The 23,395-nt window shown below is 45.6% G+C and overlaps 1 protein-coding gene across 2 annotated transcripts in view; it reads left to right on the top strand.

Moving 5' to 3' along the window:
• Positions 1-4,575: 4,575 nt before the first annotated feature.
• LOC147729362 (uncharacterized) overlaps positions 4,576-23,395 on the top strand; it is a 347,110-nt gene continuing 328,290 nt past the window's right edge. For both annotated transcript variants that reach the window (XM_086959632.1, XM_086959631.1), the window contains exon 1: positions 4,576-4,703. The gene's annotated coding sequence lies outside the window, so the exon portion shown is untranslated. The remainder of the gene's footprint in view (positions 4,704-23,395) is intronic.

Raw genomic sequence — 23,395 nt, 5'->3', positions numbered from 1 at the left:
GTTATCGGACACGGGGGAATGAGGACAAGAATCTGTCACGAGCTTTTGAAGGCAGATTTGGGTGCACGAACGTGCACGTTCCGTCCTGCGCCGCGCCGTGCACTTCCCTCCCATACTCCCAGCAAGTCAGCCTAACGCGCATGCATGCACACACACGCGCACACGCACTTACACTTACACAGACACTCAGGCACCCAGACAGGCAACCCCCCCCCAGTCACACACACACACGCATACACACAGACTCCAAGACACATACACACACACACACGCACGCTCACACATACACAGCCCGCCGCCGCGCGCGCACACACATGCCCCCCGCCCTCGCAGCCCAGCAACAAGGCGAAGCCCCACTCACCGGCTTCCTTGGTGCAGCGGCTCTCACCGGCAGCAGGACTCTTCCTCCCTTCTTCGGCACCGGGGCGCAGGGTAGGCTCCTGCCTGCTCCGGTGCTCCAAACAATCGCGGCTCTTCCGTGGGAGGCGGGGTAGGCTCCCGCCCTCCTACTTCCTGTTTCCGGTTGTCCCGCCCGGCCTGCCTGACTTCCTGGTCGCAGGCCGGCGGCGGACTGCAGCACGCGCTCAAGCAGGGGTTGTTCTGGACTGTCAGTGTTGAGTCTTTCACATTAACGCCCTCATTGCTGTTCTCCCATTTGCATTCATGCCGCCGGTGTCTGACGTTACTTCTGACCGATTAGATTATGGCTTTTGGAATGAAAGGACATTAATTTGCATACAACAATACAAGCTAAGCCTGTTGCCTCTGCCTTGTGCCAGTGGGCTAATAGTCTGAATCCTGAGCAACAATTATAGAACGGCACAAAAAGTTGCTACACGGTACTGCCAATATGACGCCTTTTGAGTTGGGAATAGTCCAACTCAATTCCTTTTTTTCACCAACTCTCTCCTGATTATTCTTGTTTCTCCTTCTATCCCTTTCTATTTATCTGGCTACCAAGTCTTTCCCCTTCTTTGTCTCTTTCTTGAGGTTGTCCCTCTGTCTGTCTTGTGCGCGTCTTTTTCTGATCTTGCCTTCGTCCCTCTATTCCACTGGTCTTAGTCTCTTGCATTCTCTCCTCTTCCCTTGTAGCTCTTTGTAGCGTGTCCTGTTCCTTCTTCTCTCGCTTACTCGTACTTCTCATCCTCTGCCCAGTATATTTTCATTGTACTGTCTCTCTGGTCAGGTTCCCTCTCCTTTTGATATGTGCGATTTAATTTGAGGCTTACTCTCCAGCTCTTTTAGTTTTGCATTAGGAGCATAGACTGCATATCTTGATGATGGACTGTAGAACTTATTCACCTCCCTCCGTCGAAACTATATTGGCTTCTTCTCTGCTGCAGTAAGATGTGTCGTCACCCTCAACATTTCCCAGGTTTTATTCCCAAACACGGACTGCAAGCTTCATGAATGAATCTCTCCCCTGCCTGCTGCTAATGGAGTCTCGCAGTCCGAGTTAGAGTGCAGTTTGGGACTAGTGTAGATCTTCTGAAGTCTGTAAAGGATGGTGAAGGTGACTACATATTTGCTGATGTTATGCCTGTTTCAGTGTGAGCACTTGTAGAAGCTTTACAACCCCATCTTGCTGCACTTCACATTATGCTGCCCTGTTACCTCAGAGGAAGAGCTGCCCTCTTGAAAAGAGAATTCACCATGTGGAAAGGGGACGTGGCCTTAGACATGCAGGGCTTTCTGCAGATAAACTGCCCGAGGCCCTCCTTCAGTTTTCAGACCCCCCCCCCCACCCCATCCGTTTGCAAATCGAGTGTACATATAAAAATTATTTGGACACATCATTAAAATGTTTAACTTTTCTACAAGAAATATTGTATATGTACTTTTTTATGCAAAGAAAATTTAAATACTGCATAAATGACTTTTCTACAACACATATATTATATGTACCTTTTTATGCAAAGAAAATTAAAATAGCGCATAAATAAAAACATTGCCATTTACAGTACTAATAGCTCAAACTTAAATAATGCGAGACCTATTGCATTGCAAATGCTTGTTCATTTTCCTGTTACAGAGTTCTTAAATTAATCCTCCATACCCTAGGGAGATGCAGTATGCCCTCAATGGAATAGCCTTACCATGGCAGTTCCGTAAGTGCTTCCAATTCCGAAGTGCATCTCAATTTGAAGGTAATATATATTTGTTTGCTTGAACAGTAGATGACAACTTGCACAACTATGTTGGACTCCAGTTTTTCTGTACTGGCCACAAAGATCCAGGACATACATAAAAGTTGTCATCTACTACCTCATATCAAACATAACTGGACATTGGAGCCTTTCAGCTAGCAGAAAGAAAAACCAGCCTTCCATGAATCTTCTGAAAATAACCCCAAACTGTCAGCTTGTATTATCATTTCTTTGCACCATGGACAGCCAGTTTGTGTACATTCCACCACTACATTATAAAGTATGAATCACATGAAATGCTGAGGTGCTGTGGGCGTTTCCATCGGTTTATGCAAAACTACTCCACAAAGTCTTAAGGGATCCCAGGCACTCACTTAGGAATGGCTAATAGGCCGGCACACCTTTAAAAAACAAAAGCTTCCAACACTATTAAAGGCCCTTCCCTGGACGTTTCCATTTAAACTGCATCACTTCATTCTCAGAATTCCCAAAAGAATTCATGGAACACTGCTGCTTCCACACATGAAACTGGTACCGAAACTGGTACGTGGATGGATAAGTTCCCTCATTAGGGCAAAACGCGGCTGTCAGGTACTCAAGCACCCAAAAAGCATGTATGTAGGTATCTGCCAACTACTTTTGATTAGTGTATAGCTCCAACTCCTATTGTGAGTCATGGATAGGAATCCAAGCCTGTGCACGTGGAAGAGACGTCAGCACTTTATTTCCTTGCGAAAAATTTGCGCACACCATCTTTTCAATAAAGATGTTTTGGTGTATACTTTCACAGCAGTGGCGTAGCCAGTGTGTCTTGGCCCTCTGGGCAAGGAAGGAAATTGGATTGCATATAAGCCTCTTCATTAATTAAATAGTGTTTGCATGCCCGGGCCCCAGAGAGGCTCTTCATTATAAATGAGATAGCATACATCTCCACACTGTTTTCCTTTTCTTTCCTCATTGGGTCTTCTTATTATACCCCATCCTTACTGGTGCTCATCATCATGTTCTTTCTCCCCTCCACCTGCACTGCTCACTTGTGTCATTGTTGTTCCTTCTCACCCCGTTCCTCCTTTTTATCTTCTAGGCTCTCCCATAATTTCAGTCCATTTACAGCCACTCCTCAAGATCCCCTCATCTGGTTCTTCTTTTCTCCTCCGAGTTCTCATTCTTTCTCTCCATAGTGATTCCCCTTCATCTCTTAAAAAACGTTTTTTGTATGTAGTGTTTACGACTGCAGATGCGTCTTTTAATATCAACATCAACAACAGATTTAACAATGCACATTTTGAGTATAATAAAGGGCTATGCAGTGACCACAAGGTGACGTGCTGTGCAATAAAAAACTTGTCCTCTGATTACATATTAACTGAAAGTTACTATAAGTAATGAGTCACAATGTTTTGATCCCAGAAAGATGAGAGGCCAAGTAGACCCTGTTAAGATTTTGGTTGGTAAGTTGTTTGCTGAGGAGCACAGAATGCAATATTTATCTTATGCACAGCACCGACTTCCCATTATGTAATGCACCGCTGCATACCTTTGTAAGCTGGTTAGAGGCTTCGTTTTTTTCTGGTTCCAGGCATTACCCCCAGGGCCTATTCTGTACATTTGAAATTTACATTTACTGCTGTAGTGTGAGAAGGCATTTCATGAAAAGGAATATAAAGTAGGGTTGTCAAAACAAAAATGCCAGCCATGTGTTGTTTAAAGAGCTTGCAAAGACCTAGTCTTGACCCTAAATAGGGTTATAAATAAAAATTTATGTATTAATTTGTAATGTGACTTTTCTGTCTTTGTTCCCTTTAATTATCAGTCATGGATCATTCAGGCAGCCCTAGAACACAATTCAACGTGTTTTCTATTTATATTTGCTGTAAAGTATTCACAGATGAGTGCTGAATCTACGGCTTTGGGTGATGCTTATTGTTGTCCTGTAGGGGTAAATATTGGAGGGGGATGGAGGGGGGAGGGGGGAGGGAGGCTCCATGTGCTTTGCAGGGGGGCTCCTTCAAGTTACGCCACTGTCTCTAGCCTGCTCGTACAATGCCCGGAGCTCTGAAGCAAGGTGTGCAGCAGACATCACGTAGAATTGAGCTTTCAGGTCGACTGCAAAGGCGAGAGTCAACAGGAAATAAAAACCTTAAATGTAACGACTGAAAACATCCCATCTTTGTCTTAATTTTTTGATTTTACTGTTTACACATAAGAATCGTGGTGTATATACAACACGAGGGTAGGCACAATGAACACGGCTTGTCTCCTAATGCACAGGTCTTGGATGCGGTTCTGCTGCCACCTAGTGTTTCCTGTCAGCCCTGCACCATTACAAGTTGGCATCAGGCATGGATCACCCAGGCAACTCAGCGACCAATCACAGGCCGGGCCTCTGCGACTCTGGAAAACTTTGAAGACTTTTGAGGGCGACCGAGGGGCCCTCGGAGTTGGAGGGCCTTGGTTTTAGAGGGACCCCCGGGGTCGCCAGTCTTCACATGCAGAATCAAAAGGATAGCACCACCAGCTGCCGGATGGCTAGGAGCCCGATGTAGCGCCTCGCAGGTAGGTGGAGGGAGAGAGAGTGACTTATGTGTTGAGCTCAACAACCCCGTTCACCCGCCCCCACACCCCCCTCCCCGCCACTGTGATGGTCTGCGTCTTTCCCGGCTTGTTTCTGGTTTGAATCTCATCAGGGAATTAGTTAACATTTAAATAATGTGCACATTAGCTACGTCTTCGAGGCGCTGAATAGTGCCAAAGTGCGGGCGGGATTATCACAGAGCCGCCGGTGGGCATGTTGTACGTACCGGAGTAGCGTGCTACTCGCCAAGAGAGTGCTTCAACACACTATTAGGGGTAGCAAGCGCTTTATAAATGCAAACCTTTCTTCCTCTTCTACCCTCCGCTATCATTCTGAATCCAAATAACTGAATAATATATCATCCGCCACTCAAATTACTTTCATATTTCACTATACTAATTCACCATGAGCTTCTCACCGAAAAAAGCGCATCAATACCCCATCAGGGGTAACAAGCGCTATATAAATGCAAACCTTTTTCCCTAGTCTATCCCTCCGCTATCATTCTGAATCCAAATAACTGACTAATATATCATCCACCACTCAAATTACTCTCATATTTGACTACACTAACTCAACACTAATCCTTTTTGGGTTCCGGAGTGGTGTGCTACTAGACGAAAAAGTGCTTTGATGCCTCGTCAGGGGAGTAAGCTCTATATAAATTACAAATACAATTACCAATGATTGGTGAAGGTGGGTCGAAACCTTCTGAGTGGCGGTGGGAGGAGGTACAGGTTTGATTTTACGTTAGTAGACCGTAGACGCTCAACGCCATAGGGCTAAAAGGGCTTAACCCCCACCCATCCCCCAAACCCCCAGTCGTGTGTCTCAGCCCTGTCTGCTGCAGACTGAATACTTACTATTTGTTGTTGAAAAAGCCTGCAAAGACCTCTCCTTGACACTAAATAGGGGTATAACTAAATTCTGTCTTTGTTTCCTTTAATTATTAGTCATAATAATCCACATTTGTAAAGTGCACAATCACCCGTAAGGGTCTCTAGGCGCTGGAGGCCGTTGGGAAGATTAAGCAAGCTATTGCCCAGAGTCACATGGTGTTGGGCTCATCTGCAGCCGGTGCCGGGGATCGAACCGTGATCCGCAGATCCCGGAGTCAGTCGCCCTAGACGCGGCGCCACACCTCTTCCACCGGATGCATTCTTGGATCATTAAAGCAGCCCTAGAACACATTTGAAAGTGCTTTCTATTTTATGTTTGAGGTATGCAGAGATAAGTGCAAAAACTACCAGCTTTAGACAATTTTGCTTATTTTTGTACCACATGCGACATTAAAATACTTGGCTTGTAATCCTAATCATGAGAGTGAACGTTTGCGCCAGTATGAGCGCATTGTTAAATTCCTCCACCCTCGATCCCGAGTGATGTCATCATAGCATGCTATTGAAAGCTGGCATAGGGTTTCGGGTATGTTAAACTGTTGCTGAGTGTTGAGTTACTCCAAGTGTCTGGGAATGCACCCTGCATTCAGACAACCCATTTCTCATTCTCGCCCTTCACTTTCACGCTCACCCTGTACTCACAGCGAGCACACTGCTCACCATATACTCAGGCATTCCCCCTCTTCCCCCTGCAACTGCTGCAGATAAAAGCGGTGGCACCTGTTGGGGTTCGGGTAGGGTGGGGGGGGGGGGTTTGAGAAACGACTACAAGGGAAAATTGAATGAGTAATCAACTTTCCCTCTTGGCGGTCTCTTGAAATTCCCCCTGACGGCTCCACCTCTCTTACCAGCATCGGCCGCGGCTGCCCTCCTCCTACCCTGCACTCACACGAGCACACCACTCACCCTGCATGCACATGACACTCCAGTCACCTGTTGCTTTCACCGCTCACCCTACACTCACAGCGATCACACTGCTCACCATGCACTAACGCTGTTTCCCTGCACTCACGCTGTTCATCCTCTTCTTACCCTGTGCTCACAGAAGCTCTTGGCTCACACTGCGCTCACAGCGACCTCGCTGCACTCATGCCACTCGCCCTGAACTCACGCCGCTCTCCCCTCACTTATCCTGCATTTACATGAGCACACTGTTGTGGCAGTTAGAGCTCATCGTAAAGCAGCATGGAGGGTTAATGTGCCTGCTGCAAAGAAGGTGTACCATGCAGATAACAGAACTGAGTGTGAGTGAACTATGAATAGAACTATAAAAAATGGGATGTACGTCTGGGATAGGCTGTGGAGCGATGAGGGGCACTGTTGGAGATTGGTGGTGAGAAAATTCAAGGAGAAGGAGGTCATGGGGAGGGAGCGCCAGAAAAGACTGTCAGACCGGGCGAAACTAGCACTAAAGCTGTTCCGGCTGGGAAAGTTAGCCCCCCCCCCCGAAGTTCGGGTCTAGTTACGCTCCTGGTAGGTCAGGGAATGAAGCGGGCCAGTGTTTGAGTCTGGAATCAGCAAGGCATGGTTTTAGAGCCCAAACAACGTGTTGAGGCCACTCCCGGTCTTCACAAGACACTGTGTTTGGAGTTCTGTCTTTCATCTGATGGCCCAGTGCACTCTGGTTGCTGTAGTCTTCGATGGCCCAGTGCACTCTGGTTGCTGAACTCTTTGATGGCCCAGTGCACTCTGGTTTGCACTCTGGTTGCTGTAGTCTTTGATGACCCAGTGCACTCTGGTTGCTGTAGTCTTTGATGACCCAGTGCACTCTGGTTGCTGTAGTCTTTGATGGCCCAGTGCACTCTGGTTTGCACTCTGGTTGCTGTAGTCTTTGATGGACCAGTGCACTCTGGTTGCTGTAGTCTTTGATGGCCCAGTGCACTCTGGTTGCTGTAGTCTTTGACGGCCCAGTGCACTCTGGTTGCTGTAGTCTTTGACGGCCCAGTGCACTCTGGTTGCTGTAGTCTTTGATGGCCCAGTGCACTCTGGTTGTTGTAGTCTTTGATGACCCAGTGCACTCTGGTTGCTGTAGTCTTTGATGGCATCGAAGAACTATTAGACTAACGCACCTGATAGCAATGATGGTGTTAGTTGAGGCTTAGAAGAAACACAAGTGAGGTGGCCTTCCTACCAAACCAGCCGCACCTCACAGGGCCCAGAGGAAAGCAGATGCAGCCTCCCACCAAAGTGTTCACCCTTCAAAGCCTCTAAGTTTGAATGACAGTGGAGTCTGGCCTGCTCCTGGGTTTAGGGAGGTTGGGGAGGGGCTGCTCTGTGAACCCCCTTCCTGTACCGCAAGGGTGTGTCCCCCCTCCTGCACCACAAAGGTGTGTGTGTCCCCTCCTGCACCACAAGGGTGTGTGTGTCCCCTCCTGCACCACAAGGGTGTGTGTGTCCCCTCCTGCACCACAAGGGTGTGTGTGTCCCCTTCTCCACCACATGGGTGTGTCCCGCCTCCTGCACCACAAGGGCATGTCCCCCCCTGCACCACAAGGGCGTGTGCCCCCCTGCACCACAAGGGGGTGTGTCCCCTCCTGCACCACAAGGGTGTGTGTCCCCTCCTGCACCACAAGGGTGCGTGTCCCTCCTGCACCACAAGGGTGCGTGTGTCCCTCCTGCATCAAAAGGGTGTGTGTGTCCCTCCTGCTCCAAAAGGGTGTTTGTGTCCCTCCTGCTCCAAAAGGGTGCATGTGTCCCCTCCTGCACCACAAGGGGGTGTCCCCCTCTCCTACACCACAAGGGTGCGTATGTCCCTCCTGCACCACAAGGGTGTGTTACCCCCTTCTTACTCCACAAGACACACTGCTCAATCTTCTTGGGCCAGTCACCTTAGCTCCCTGTATGTGACCTTTGTTTTTTAGGGGAAGAAGGCAGGTTTTGGAGTAATGTTCCATCGCATAACTATCCCAAACACACCGACCCTAGTGGAAGGTTTACTAAATGAATTAAACAAAACAAAAAGAAGTGCGCGCACATGTGGTGCGTTATATAGAGTGAATGCCGCTGCCTACTGCCTGTCCGAGCAACTTTGGGTGATTTAGGGTATGTCGTTGGCCCTGGCTGAGCCAAACTCGTGCGTAAAAGTCACCGTGAGCGTGCGCTGCTGTTTGTGTAGAAATTGTTACTTTCACATACAATATTGTATGTTCTCCAAATCGCTATTCACGCCTTCTGAGAAATGCAAGCCTGGCACACCTGCGGGCACATCCCTGTACGTTCATGGTTACTGGGCCAATGTTCTGCCTATGTATGGAAATAGCGTCCCTCGCTGCTGCTGTGTGTCCCCCCGACACACAGCAGACTTCAGAAGGTGCTGCCTGGTCACCCCGTCGGGTCATTAGAGGGTATAAACAGCTGCATGTTGGGGTCATCGACGAATGCCTCTTTACCCACCCCCTAATGAAGCGCCCCAGATCACCACTTCCCTCCTTTCAGAGGAGGCGGACTATCTCTTCGGGCACGCGGGCTTTCAAGGGGCGACTGTCCCGAGATTTGAGTGGAAATTTTATGATCAGCCCGAGTTGTGACTGACTCTGACCCAGCCTCATCAGCATCCAAGGTCCCAGGTGACATGCGCAACTGAATGCTCCAGCTCCAGTGGCCCGTCAGAGGCTCTGGCTTGTTCTGAACTCTACTGATCATCTTGTGGAAGTGTTTGCCCTAGCACCAAGTGAAGGCACCCCTGTTTCTAGGAGCACCTCCTGTAGTGTAGTTCCTATATTCCCAATAGGCTCTGCGCATTGGAATAATATATCCTATAGATTAGACGTAGGATTGAGGTCGACTAGGTCTCTATCGAATATATTAGACTTAATTGTGAGTGCCAGCTAGCTCAGAAGTCACTAGAAACTTTCTCGAATAAGCAGGAAGGGATTTGTTTCTGACAACCGCATAAACATGACAACTTTGTTTCCCCAAGAATAGAACGTATCTTCAGAGTCGTGGAAACAATAGATAGATATTTTACTCAGTCAATCGTGCATGCTTCGTTTCTACAGAGGTGCAGAGAAATAGAGAGATGGGCATTTTCAATAAAAAGGTTTATTGAACAGTCTTCTTTCTCATGCAGAGGAAATGAACTGCTGCAATCGTAATACAGCCTGCAAAGTGTAATGCGTACAGCGAGAAGAGTATTATAAAATAATACTGTAAAAGCATTGTATGGTTTCTAAGTCATATGAAATTGGTTCTTACCTGTAACGCACCGACTGCTTCCTCATATATTCCGGGGTGTCCACAGTTTACTCCGTTTGGTCTTTCGTAGTGGTCCTATATCCTGTTTTTACCTGTAATGCACCGATTGATATGCTGGGACTGATATTTCTGTCATGACTTCAAACTAATTAGTTGCAAAGGGGCAGCTGAAATTCCAGGAGCCTAGTCCCAACAGCTCGACGACTTCGGAGGGCTGGAAGTGGTCCCCCGCTTTACGGCGGAGGAGGGCACTGGACATCGAATGCTGTCTTATGTAAAGCGCTTTGATAACATAATAGGTTCAAGATCCTGAAATGTGCAACGTAACTGATTCTATGTAAACTACTGTGATAACATGTAACGGAACTGGTGCTATGTAAAGCGCTCTGATAACCTAATCGGTTCAAGTTCGCGCTATAGAAAACTCTAAAAATAAATAAATAAAATAAGAATACATACATAAATAACATTGGCTAAAAGTACTTAACTGGTGCTTCTAAAATGCGCCTACCCCAATGTACCTAACCTAACTCTAGTACGAGGGAAGAAGTAAGTGTGGTGTAGCATGGATTTAGTTTCTTTGCCAAGAATCTATCCAAGATTTCTCTTAGGGTCTAATCAGCTCCATACCTTAGTTTGAATGAAGGGGGTCTGGTATCTCTCTGTCTCGGACTCGATTTCCCAACACCCCGCAAGGGAAGCTTGGAAACACTGGAGCTGGATTCTCAGAAAGAGAAAAGACAGCTTCTCGATCAGTGCATCAGCTGGAGGGTCGGCTTCCTTCGGCACTTACTGTAGCGAGCTGCGTCGGGCAAGTAGATAGTCAAACTGCTCCAAACCACTGTGTGTTTGCTAGCGAAAGTGAAGGCATATTTATACCTTCAAGGTGCCTGGTTTGACGTAAAGTCGGGCATAATAACGTCAGCAAAGAATCCCAAGGGAATGGCAGTTCTTTGAAAACTCCATGCGTTCTTGGACAAATCAGTATTCAAGCAAAGGGATGTCCCTGACTGCTTAAGCCTATTTTCCAAGAAATCCTTGTGACTTTTGGAAGTAGCCATGCCTGTATTTGGACTGCATGGTCTATGTCTAAATATGGGTATGATTTCTATGCCTATATAAGGGCAATGTGAATTGTACCTATATAAGGGCATGCATCGGGAAAATTTCACTCGGGTTCTAAAATGCCATACAACACCCACTCCACTTTATTATGTTCGACATTACTAAATTCTAAGCATTTAAAATATATCTAAAGCATGATGTGTTAATAATCCCACCCAAAATACATCAAATGCATTCGAAATGGTTGTACACGAAAATGAGCATTTGTGCTAGACACATTTCCTAAAAGCAATATTTTCATTCAAAGCATATAGTATTACATTGGAAATGCTGTCCGAATGAACCATGAAATTACATTTATGAATTGAATCTTAGATATAGGAGATAAAGGTTGAGCCCATTCCATGGCAGAATATATAAACTGTTTTGGTTGTGGACAAGGTCAAATATTGTCTCTTGGAAGTATTCAAAGAATTCTTGTTTTCTAAGAATAGTTCTACTTTAAGCAGATTACTTTGTGCCAAAAAAAAATCAATTTTGGAAAAAGTCAAATCGTAGAAAAATAGAGTTCTAAAGTTAGAAGTTTTGTTTTGAAAAGTGAAGGTCGAATACAGAGCTCATAGAACGCTGTGTGCTATTTTCATAAGTCAGTCTCAATGTTTGGAGAAAACATCAAATCTTCTAAGCTGGTAAAAAATTTGTCTACCACTGTAGTTGAAAGTTGGACTACTTTGTTAAGTAGACCAATTGCACAAAAATTTGAAGCTTCGCCGTCAGCGTTAGCCGCATTAACAATGTTCATAGGCGATGGAGATGGTACCTGTGTGCCTGTCGATCAACATATCTCTCTGTCAGCTGGATGCGTCTGTGAGACCTCAATGAATGCCGTCATAATGATTGGTAGCCGCTGGGTACAACACAATGCACGGGCCATTACTGAACCAAGCAAAGCATCAGCATTCGTTGGCGGGACTGATAGGAGTGTCAGACAGATATCCAACACGCATTCTTCTCCACATAGCAGGCATCATAGAACAGGTAAGATGCAATCTTGCCAGATTGGTCGGAATGATAGAAACCATGTGGTATTCAGATCTCTTAAACGAGCCAAGCCAATAATCTGTATCATGCGCTCACGATACTTCATTGCCAGGAGAGTGTTCTCTATGGAAATCAGGATGTTGCTGGTGACTGGACTTGCCATATCGGAGCAGAAGAAACAAAAATAGTATTCCTGCTACGAGTCCCAAAATGAGAGGCAGGCCACCGAACTCAGAGTGCAAGAAGTTTGGAAATATGCTGAGGACTGCTTCAAAAGGTGCTAATAGTCCCGAAAAAAAAACGTCTTAAATACATGTACGATACCACCCTGTATCAGACATGTTTAAGATTCGACCTAACTTTTCTACGAAATGTATAGGGCAGTTTGTGGATAAAAGGGCTTGTATCTCTGCAGAGGACCTTGCAACTTGTAGATCATACGTCTCTTTGGACGAGGTCAGTGGCACAGTTTTTTGTAAAAGAATGGCTTTCATTCTGCTTAAAGTACCAATTCGTATAGAAGAGATGTTCAGTGAAGGCCATAATGGCGACTCCCCGTCAGTCTTGGTTTTAGGAAACAATACTTGCATACAGCAAATGATCCTGGCTGATACAGTTACAAGATAGGCTATTCCTGGCAACATGCCACAGCAGCTGTGATCATTCAACATAATAAAGCTTCCATTCGAAAGCTGCCTAAAAATTGGATCTATCACTGTAGTTGGAGAACCTTGCAGGTGGCAGGATAAATTGGTAGAAGAACCATCGCAGGTTCCGTGTAAGTTAACACCCTGACATAAAAGTGTACTGCTTAGTGCGCTTTTGCAGTTTGTACCACTAAGAAACACATCTTTCCCCCCACTCCAACATCTGTGTGTATATGGTAAATCCCAGGTTGACTTGATGTATTCTTTACCCAACCTTTCATATACGCCAGCTGGCATATGTTTGAAACAATACTGAAAATGGAAAATTGTGACAGGCAGAGTGATTGTACAGTGTATAATCCATTCCGCTACTGTTTTTTCCGAAACAGTTATTGGTAATCTTTCTAGTTTTTCGATGCTCAGCACCGTATAGTCTGCTCCTCTTTGTGCCAAATTGATTTGTTTATCTGTAAGGTTAAATGCAGAAAACAATGACGTGGTGTTGATTAGACGCCATGGCACCTAGCCAGAACGCATATTTTGTAACGTCCAGCCTAAAACCATTATAGAACACAATTGTGGCTGTCCATGTTGTAGCATGAGCAAGTCCTGTTCCATTATGTCTATGGCAGAGGATACTATGCTGTCCAAAAAATAAATTCTGGATGACAGAGTCGTTAACCCACTGTCGACTACAGAGAGAGATTTCTCTAAATTAATTCAATCAATTTCTCGTATTCTTTCTGCAGTCTCTGCTTTTGTCGCTTTCTAAGCTTCATTATAAATGGCATATATACCAGCATATATAAAACGTTTATGACATGGTTTTGCCGGTCCTTGTAAGATGTCCCTAAAATCAACGCTATCTTTAAGTAAAGACAAGTGTTGTTTTACGTCTGTAAGTGTGGACTTTTGTAGCCACTCAAGGCACCGTTTTCCTACACTGTATGCTGTTACTATCCCTGGATGTTGTCGCTGGACATATCTTGATCTGGCCTAGTGAATGTGAGCCCTTTTGTCTTATTCAGGAATTTATCTTGACAGTTGTTTGTGTCTGTGGGCCAGATTAACCATTTTTTCCAATCAGGATCAGTTCTGGTTTTAAGTAAAATTGTTTTAATGTCGACCACCCATCTGAAGTGTTCTTACTATCCGGTGTAGGTGTAGGCATTGACGGTTTGTTTAAATCTTTTATCTTAGCTAAGCCAAGACAAGATGCCTCTTGAACAGTGCCATTTTAAAACATTATTTGTTCAGGAATGATGCAGGCTCTAAATAAAGCTTCTAATCCCTGCACCTGCCAGTATTTTGTGCCCCAGACAGTTTTTGTCTCAATATTGTCTTTTCAAAAGTCAAAGCCTGAAGTAGACAATTGAGCATAAAAGGCCGCAGAATAAATTTGCTTAGTAGTCAACATACTTTTCATTCCTGTCTTATTAACATTTTTAAAGTAAAATGTTTCTGGATTTGAGACATTAAAACCTGAGAAGTATGGTAATTTTTCATAGAATGTTTTTGAACTACCCTTTGGTGACGTTGGACAATGTTCCCATTGATTATAAGTATAAACATTTCTAGGGTTTGCAGATCTATGCAAATAATGATGACCATAATGATTATAACAATTCATTTGTTCATAATCTGATGAACCTTCTAAGTATTCATGTTTTGTAAATTTTGCAGACATCTCTAAGTCTGACATCATATTATTAACAGTCTCAAAGTCCTAATCATCAGAAAATGTGCTGGGTGAAACAAAGTCACTCAAGGAAACCTTGAATTGGTGTTGAATCTTCAACAGCTCTGCCGGACCAAAGATGTCAAAATCAGTTCTGTCCCAGGCTTCATCCCGTCCCTCCCCCACGCTCCCGCCTCCCAGCCGCCCCGCCCAAGCTCCGCCCCCCTCCATCCTCCATTTATGACAGCTGGACAAGCGCGCAGCGGTCGCGCCCCAGTTGCGCCGAAGGTGCTCCAAAGGTAAGCCCGTCTACACCCGTCCGTGCCTGGACCGCGCCCAGCGCCAGACCCCCTGGTTCCCGTAATGCCCAGCCCACTCGCATCACTTACGATGCCACCACCCTCCTAGCCCTTAACCCCGGCCGCTCCCCCAACTGCGTCCAAGCCGCTCCTGGACACACCCATGGACCCTTCTCTTGCAACTCCTGCAAGTTCGACGGCACCAAGAACAACTCCTCATCCACTAACACCAACCAGATATCTGACACCAACCACCTACAATGCATCCTGCTCAACACCCGCTCGGTCCACAGGCACGCCATCGACCTCTGGAATCTACTAGACACCATCTCACCGGACGTCGCCTTCCTAACAGAAACATGGATGAATGCCTCTTCAGCCCCAGACATCACCATTGCCATCCCGGAAGGATACAAGATCATCCGCAAGGACTGCATCAAGCAAACAGGAGGAGGCATCGCTATCGTCCATAAGAACTCCATTCGCATCTCAACCAGCTCAGACGTCAACCTTGCCAGCGCCGAACACCTCCACTTCCAGATCCACACCGACCCCAAGACCACACTCAGAGGCACCCTCCTCTACCGGCCTCCAGGACCCCGTGCACAATTCAGTGACGACATCACTGACTTTATCACCCCACACGCCCTCCCCTCTCAGGACTACATTCTATTGGGAGACCTTAATTTTCACCTGGAAAAGAGCAATGACAGCAGCGCCACCACCCTTCTGGACAATCTTGCCAACCTCGGACTCAAACAACTTGTCACTACCCCCTCCCACATTGCAGGTCACACACTCGACCCCATCTTCACCTCCAGCAAACATGTCTCATTCAGTCACACCACAGCTCTTCACTGGACGGACCACAGCTGCGTTCACTTTACCTACAATAAGACCACAATCCACAACCATCCTCAACCCACCCTGCGAAGAAACTGGAACAAAATCACCATCGACCAGATCTCCTCATCGCTTCTTCTAAACCCCCGCCCACTCCTCAAACCCCGACCAAGCAGCCATTAACCTCACCCAATGGCTATCCAACAGCGCCGACATCCTAGCACCGTTGAAAAAACGTCAAAGCAAACTAGGCAGCAAAAACGCCTCCTGGTTCAACGATGATCTTAAGAAATCGAAGAAACACTGTCGCTCCCTCGAGAAGGCCTGGAAAAAAGACCCAAACACCAGCACCAGGGACGCCTTCAAAAACGCCACCCGCATACACCACCAACTAATCCGGTCTGCCAAGAAAGCCGCATTCAAAGACCGTCTAGATAACAACGCCCACAACAGCAAGGAATTATTCAACATCGTCAAAGAATTTACCAACCCATCAGCCAACTCCAACAACATTACCCCCTCCCAAGCCCTCTGCGACTCCCTAGCTTCCTCTTCCACAACAAAATCGCAGACATCCACAACAGCTTCGACAACTGACCCGAAGACCAACCCACCCAACCTTCTGCAGGACCTTCACCCCCCTTGAACATCCTTAACGACTGGAACCCAATCTCCATTGAGGACACCATTCGCCTGATGAACTCCATCCACTCAGGATCCCCAACTGACCCATGCCCTCACCACATCTTCAACAAAGCAGACTCCATCATAGCACCACACCTCCGAGATATCATCAACTGCTCCCTCAACTCCGCCACCTTCCCGGAAAGCTGGAAACACGCAGAACTCAGCGCCCTTCTGAAAAAACCCACAGCTGACCCCACCAAACTCAAAAACTACCGCCCCATCTCGCTTCTTCCATTCCCGGCCAAAGTCATCGAGAAAGCTGTCAACAACCAGCTCGCCACCTTCCTCGAAACCAACAAATCCCTCGACCCCTCACAGTCCGGCTTCCGAGCTAAACACAGCACTGAGACCGCACTTATCGCAGCAACAGACGACATTCGAACTCTACTGGACAATGGAGACACAGTCGCCCTCATCCTCCTCGACCTCTCCGCTGCCTTCGATACAGTCTGTCATAGCACCCTTCTACAGCGCCTCAGAAACGTAGGAATCCAAGGAAAAGCACTGGAATGGATCACCTCGTTCCTCACCGGAAGAACCCAGAGAGTCCGCCTCCCACCATTCAAGTCAGTGGCCTCTGAAGTCATCTGCGGCGTGCCCCAAGGATCGTCACTCAGCCCCACCCTCTTCAACGTATACATGAGCCCCCTTGTGGCCATCGCTCGCCAACACAATCTCAACATCATCTCCTACGCGGATGACACTCAACTGATCCTATCACTCACCAAAGACCCTAACACCGCCAAAACCAACTTACACGAAGGAATGAAAGAAGTAGCCGAGTGGATGAAGCACAGCCGTCTGAAACTGAACTCAGACAAAACAGAAGTCCTCATCTTAGGCACCTCCCCCTCCGCCTGGGATGACTCTTGGTGGCCAGAAGCCCTTGGAAAAGCACCCATCCCGACGGACCACGCACGGAACCTGGGCGTCATCCTAGACTCCTCACTCTCGATGACCAGACAAGTCAACGCCGTTTCATCATCTTGCTTCAACATTCTTCGCATGCTCAAAAACACATTTCGCTGGATCCCCACCGAAACTAGAAAAACGGTCACCCACGCACTGGTCACGAGCCGCCTGGACTACGGAAACACACTATACGCCTGTACCACCGCAAAACTCCAGAAAAAACTCCAACGCATCCAGAACGCTTCAGCCAGGCTCATACTAGACATCCCGCGTAAAGAACACATCTCTGGTCACCTAAAAAACCTCCACTGGCTCCCCGTAAATAAGAGGATTACTTTCCGCCTCCTAACCCACGCACACAAAGCACTTTACGAACTTGGACCCGAATGCCTCAACACACGATTGTCCTTCTACACCCCCTCCCGTCAGCTACGATCCTCCAACCAAGCCCTTGCCACTGTACCTCGCATCAACAAAACCACCATGGGAGGTAGATCCTTCTCCTACCTGGCAGCTAAAACCTGGAACTCACTTCCCACTCACCTTTGCCTTACTCAGAACCACCTAGCATTCAGAAAGCAACTTAAAACTTGGATATTCGACAAGTAATTCCCCACCCTTCCTCTAGCGCCTTGAGACCCAATGGGTATGTAGCGCGCTATATAAATCTCTTGACTTGACTTGACTATACCACCAGGTATAGGAACGGATGTTATATTCACTGATGACAAGTCTCTTTGTTCACGATGAGATGATTTGTGTGGCTTAAGGAGTAAGTTGATGTTCTTACTTGCTGTGTCCATTTTACTATATTTTCCATTTATCAGTGTCACAATCAGAGGCAGGTTAACTAACTTTGAAAAGCTGGGTACAGCAGGAGTGATGATGAAGCTAGTTCACCCCGTCCCGATTAGCGGCTCCACCTGCGAGTTTGTATATAACCACTCCACAGATAAGAACCCAAAAGGAGAAGGGGAAAAAGGGAGAAATAAAACAAAACACTGTGGCAGCCAGAAACCATCTACTGCATGGGATAGTAGGAATATAGACCATACACCTATGTCAGCATCTGTTCTCCTAAACAAAAGACACAATGAACAGGCATGAGTGTTTCTCCCCGTACCCCCATATGCAAAACACACTATATAGGGTTAAGCTGACCGAACTCACTTTGACAACTGCCACAAAGATCCAGAGTAAACAGGCACAAAAGGTAAAAATAAAACAAGAAAAGAAAATGTTCTCTTGGAATCAATAGTTCAGGAATGCTTGTATATCAACCAGATAAATGATGCAAAAAACAGAGTAAGAGATAGTAGACCTCTTCTTATCTGCCAGGCTCTTGTGAATCCTTCGTATTCAATGTTTCCAAAGTCAATTATGAATTCTAAGTAGCAGGGTTAATCCATCGCACCCTGATGCCTGTATAAATAAGAGCCAAACTAGAATGAGAGCCTTCCAACAACTATGTGATGTAGTTCAGGTCAAAGGAAACTTCGTGATAACATGCGCGGTAAATAGACTCGCGAAAAGTGTTGCACCATCCAAGGGTCTTGCCAGTTGCTTCACTAGCACATATCCCTGGGACCTGGTGTGGGCGAGAAAGTAACAGGCTGGAAGGCTCAGTTCCACTTAAAGTCGGAGCGCATCAGCGCGGCTCGCGCTGCTTGCCTCCAGACACGGCAGACGGGGTCAAAGTTCACAGATCCGCTCCAGCGCGACCGTGAACACTAATCAAAACTCCTGAGAATTTTACCGCGGTTCAATGAACAGGCTAACAGGGAATGCAGGAGGCCTCTGGATCGTCGGTAAAAGGGAAAGAGAAGCCGCTTATCGTTTTCTCTTCAGAGCTCGGTCCTTAGCTCAGAACACAGGTGACAAGCACCGGTCTTGTTACAGGGAGGAGCATAAATAGGAAGCAGCAGAGAAGGGAGGATAGAAGAAAGAGAAGAGAGACCACTATACAGGCCTTCTGGGACATGTAGTCTATGGGCATATTCCGCATTCCTACACCCCTATCTGGCTGGTAACGTGACAATCAGCATTCCCAAAGTTAGTACAAGAGTCAGCCAAATTACTAGGGAAAATACGCCTAACACAATCCAAAGTTCAACCCATGGTGAAACCAGATAAGTCTTTTCCAGCTGATGAAAAAGTTCTGTTGCTTGTTCTTTGAAAGTCTTATTTGCTGGCGTCGTTTCAGGATCACTAGGATCCTCGGAAAACGTATCAAAGCTAATGAAATAGCCAGAGGCAGTTCTGTCAATTGTAGGGATTGCATCAGGATTAGTTGAATTCGCTGGAGCTACCTTATCACTTGTCATATTGGTATAGTCATATGCTATTTCATTGTAGACAGAAGTTTCTTGACAAACTGTTATTTGGGTTTCAAGAGGTACAAGTTCCATGGCTTTGTTGCATAGTCCTTCTTTTCGCACTGCAGATTCTTCAAAGGTGATGAGTCTCTCAGTTTGAACCTCTTGGATTGTAGCCAGATTTGGTTGTCTGCTACATCTTTGGAGTCCACTTGGCCTACTTCTTATGATTAGCCACATGATGTGGTTTTACCAGGTATATAGACAGAAACCTGTTCTCCTTTCTTCCAGCAAGGGGTGGCAGTAACACTGTTCTTGATCCGTGGATTGCTAAGACAGATACTGGTTGTCTGTAAGAAGGCCCAAATTCCTTCTTGTCCGCGATCTTTTCTCTGACTAGATCCCCAATCTTTGGAATCCAGGCAGGCCTTGCTGGGACAGGTGGTTTTTCTTCAGTGGTCGTTGGCTTCTGCAATGTGTTGCTTTGACTCCTTGTTTCATTTAAGTCCTGCAAAACAGCCAAACGGTCTTTGATATCAAAGGGTTTTTGTTCTCCCACTGAACTATGACGATCAAGATCTTCGACAATCAATCTAGTACCAAAAAGGATTTCATATGGAGTAATTCCACCCAGAGAACTTCTTGGCAGATTGTTTAGACTACTTTGGACACTTATTAGATGCTTGACCCACCCGTCACCCGAGCCTAATACCCTAGCTGTTATAGATTGCTTTATGTCCCGTTTTTTTCTCTCCACAACCGAATTTCCCTCAGGATGGAATGGACTATAATATCGCAATGCAACGCCCAGATTGACCATGGCCTCCTTGTAAACTCGAGAGCTAAACGCATGACCCTGGTCAGAATGTAGCGTGCCAACTGTGTATGTGCCGATAAAGACTCGCAAATCTTTTATAACAGTTCGGGCGTCAGCGGAGCCCTGAGGCCACATCCAAATGAATCTTTCCTAATAGTTGTGGGACCGCATTCGTCCATAGCGACGTCTGTGTGTAGAAAGTCTAATGCTATCTAACAATGGTGTCTGTACTGGGCTGGTTACATTGTAGTCAGGTATCTAGCAGCGTTCTCTGCTGCGATCTCTGTTGCAGTCATGGCAATTAATTGCAAATTTGTGAATGTGGGTATTCATCCCTGGCCACCAGTACGTCTCTTTTAATTCTAGTATAGATTTAGAGATCCCTTGATGTATCAGACCATCTCCCAAATGTGCTTTGTGTATCAAAGCTACTCTACGTCTCCTGTTTGGAATTACTCTATCCCCCACTCTAGGGATTCGAGCAAAAGGAACGGAGTTGGCGTCAATTATGTATGTATATTTGAGTGGATACTTTAGAGGTAACGCTGCACCGCTGCCTTTGCTTGTAGCATTGACAGCTAACATTATTTCGCCATCTATTTTCGTTTTTGAATGAGTGATTGCAGCTACGGAAGCCGTTTGCACAGCTGCCTTTGCGGCTTCATCAGCCAATGAATTCCCTGCAACGTGAACGCCATCACGTTGATGACTCAGTGTATGGATCACATGAGTCTTTTGTAGTTCTTTTTGTAACAGAACTACTTGTTCCCAAAGCAACGTATGCTTGATTGTGCCACCTTTTGCATATTTAAAACCGTTTTGAACCTAGTTCTGGAAGTATTCATTGTAAGATTGGACGCAGTAATAGGAATCACATACTGTGTGTGGGGAATTCGCGATCAGTATTTTCTAGCACCATCTTTAATGCCTGTAGTTCAGCTCGCTGAGCTGTACAATCTCCTAGAGATTGTGTTTTAGTGAGCATAGGTTGGAATTTACCATTGCGCCACCGACCTTTAACGATCGCGCATGCAGAACTATAAGCTTGTTTGCCCCCAATTGCGGGCTGCGCTGATCCGTCTGTATAAATTATGCATTCGTATTGTTCTAGAGGCAGAATCTCAGTGGGCAGAGGACATTCTTGTTCGTATTGTAGACATTCTTGTGTTTTCAAGTATGGGTCAAAAACGTATTCAACGTCTGTTGCAGCAAGAGAGTTAACCCATTGTATCCATCTCGGATGTAATGCCTTTGCATTCGGAATGCTTGCTTTTGTCACTGCCTCTAGGGCAGGTCCAGGTTTAACGACCATTATGCGTTTTCCCTTTGCGAGGGCTCTCTCCTTTGCTACTGCAGTTGGAACCGCTGTCAGAATTTTTGCTGTAGAAGTGAATTTCATTTCAGCTTGTGTGTACAAGTGTGATTTGTAAGTTATTGGTACTTTTTCTCCTTCATTAAAGATTAAGTATGTGAATCCGCATCTTCCTGGAATGATTTGGATTACGAGGTTGTGTAAGTTTACGCATGTCTATAAATGTGTTGTTGCTAGCACGTCTGTTTGCACTAAACGCACAATTTCTGTGTGTTTTTGATTCCAATTAACTGTTTTGAAATCAGGTTTGATTAATTTGTAGAGAGGTTTAACCCTCTCTGCGTAATTTAGAATGTAAGTTTTTCCAAAATTCAGGAAACCTAGGGCCAGATGTATCAAAGGGTTTTACCAATTCTGTGTCTATGGGAAAATGTGTTCATACATAAGGCCCCTAGAATTGACTGTAAGTTTTTCAGCGTTTTTGGAGGTTGGAGCAGCGCACACTTTTCTAAAAAGTTGGCTGCCAGGCTTTTGCCTTCACTTGAAAGTTTGTATCCTAAGAATAGGACGTTGAGGTGGGCAATTAGTGATTTCCTAAAATTAAATTTGTACCCTTCAGAGGCAAAGCCGAATTTTATGGTGTTCACCCTGTTCAAGTGCCTATCCAAGTCGTCGTCTGTTAGATAGATGTCATCGACATAAGATAATGCCTCATCATCATACATTTGTAGTAACTCTGTTACTCTGGCCGAAAATAACCCTGGACTATTCTTGAATCCCTGGGGGAGACGACAGAAGTGACGCTGTGTCCCCATAATTGAAGAAGCGGTCAAGTACCTGCTTTCAGGTGCAATGTTTGACAGAAGAAACCGTTAGAAATATCTAATGTTGTTTTATATTTTTTACGCACAATGTTATACATTAGTGCTGCACTGTGTGCATTTTGTGCTGCAAAAGTTTTGCAACAGGAGTTTAAATGTCTGTAGTCCAAAACTAGATAATATGTATTGTCTGGTTTGGAGACATGAAATAAAGGATTGTTCATTAACGAGGTGCATGTTTTAATCCCCCCTAGATATTCAAGTTGATCTACTATCTCCCTGACCTGTTTTTTAGCTTTTTGCTTAACTGGATACTGCCTCTGAGCAGTTGGTTGTATTTTTAATTGGATTTTGTGGTGAGGAGAATCCTCATCCCATCCTACATGATTATTATATAATGCTGTAGCTTGGGCTACCGCCCATTTTCTGGCATAGGTGTATTTTAAGTGAATTGGAATATGATTGGAGAATGCTGGCATAATGATGTCTTCTGTATTGAGTTGACCAGTGCACAGGGGTTCTATGGAAAATTATTTTAGAGTGTTCAGTTCAGTAGGTACTGCCCTAGGTATCGTCTCCCTACCAATAGACGAATATAACTGAATAGTCAGAAGTGCATTCAATTGAAAATTGTTAGCATCCCTGGGGGCACACTTATAAGGGAATGAATCCTCAAGCTCCTTGAAAAACGTTCATCACACTGAGTTGAAGTTTTTAAACTCAAATTTTTATTTCATCATCATTTGCTTTCTTGTTTTCTTAATTGTATTCATTTTCATACAATAATTTAATAATTCATTTGTAATCCATACATGAATGTTTTTAGCTCCAATGCATTTCGGGCCATTGCCCTTCATCGGGGAGCACTTCATCGGAGAGCATATCTACAAGAAACGACATGAATTGGGCTTATTATGTGAATACCTATTGTCATATTTATACTCATACAATACGGTGTTGTAATGAATCAACCTTGTGTCCCAAAGGGTGGAAGTATAAAATGTGAAAAAACGTGAAAACACGTGAACGGTGCTGGTAAACATGCAAAGCGGCGTGGTGTCTCGCTCTCATTGTAGAGAACGGGACTTACTGGTATGGATGACTCTGAGGCTGAAAAGCTTGGAAGTAGCCATGCCTGTATTT

This window comes from Lissotriton vulgaris, chromosome 2_2, assembly GCF_964263255.1.
Source record: "Lissotriton vulgaris chromosome 2_2, aLisVul1.2, whole genome shotgun sequence".
Classification (NCBI taxonomy): domain Eukaryota; kingdom Metazoa; phylum Chordata; class Amphibia; order Caudata; family Salamandridae; genus Lissotriton; species Lissotriton vulgaris.
This window is presented reverse-complemented; position numbering and strand designations above follow the sequence as displayed.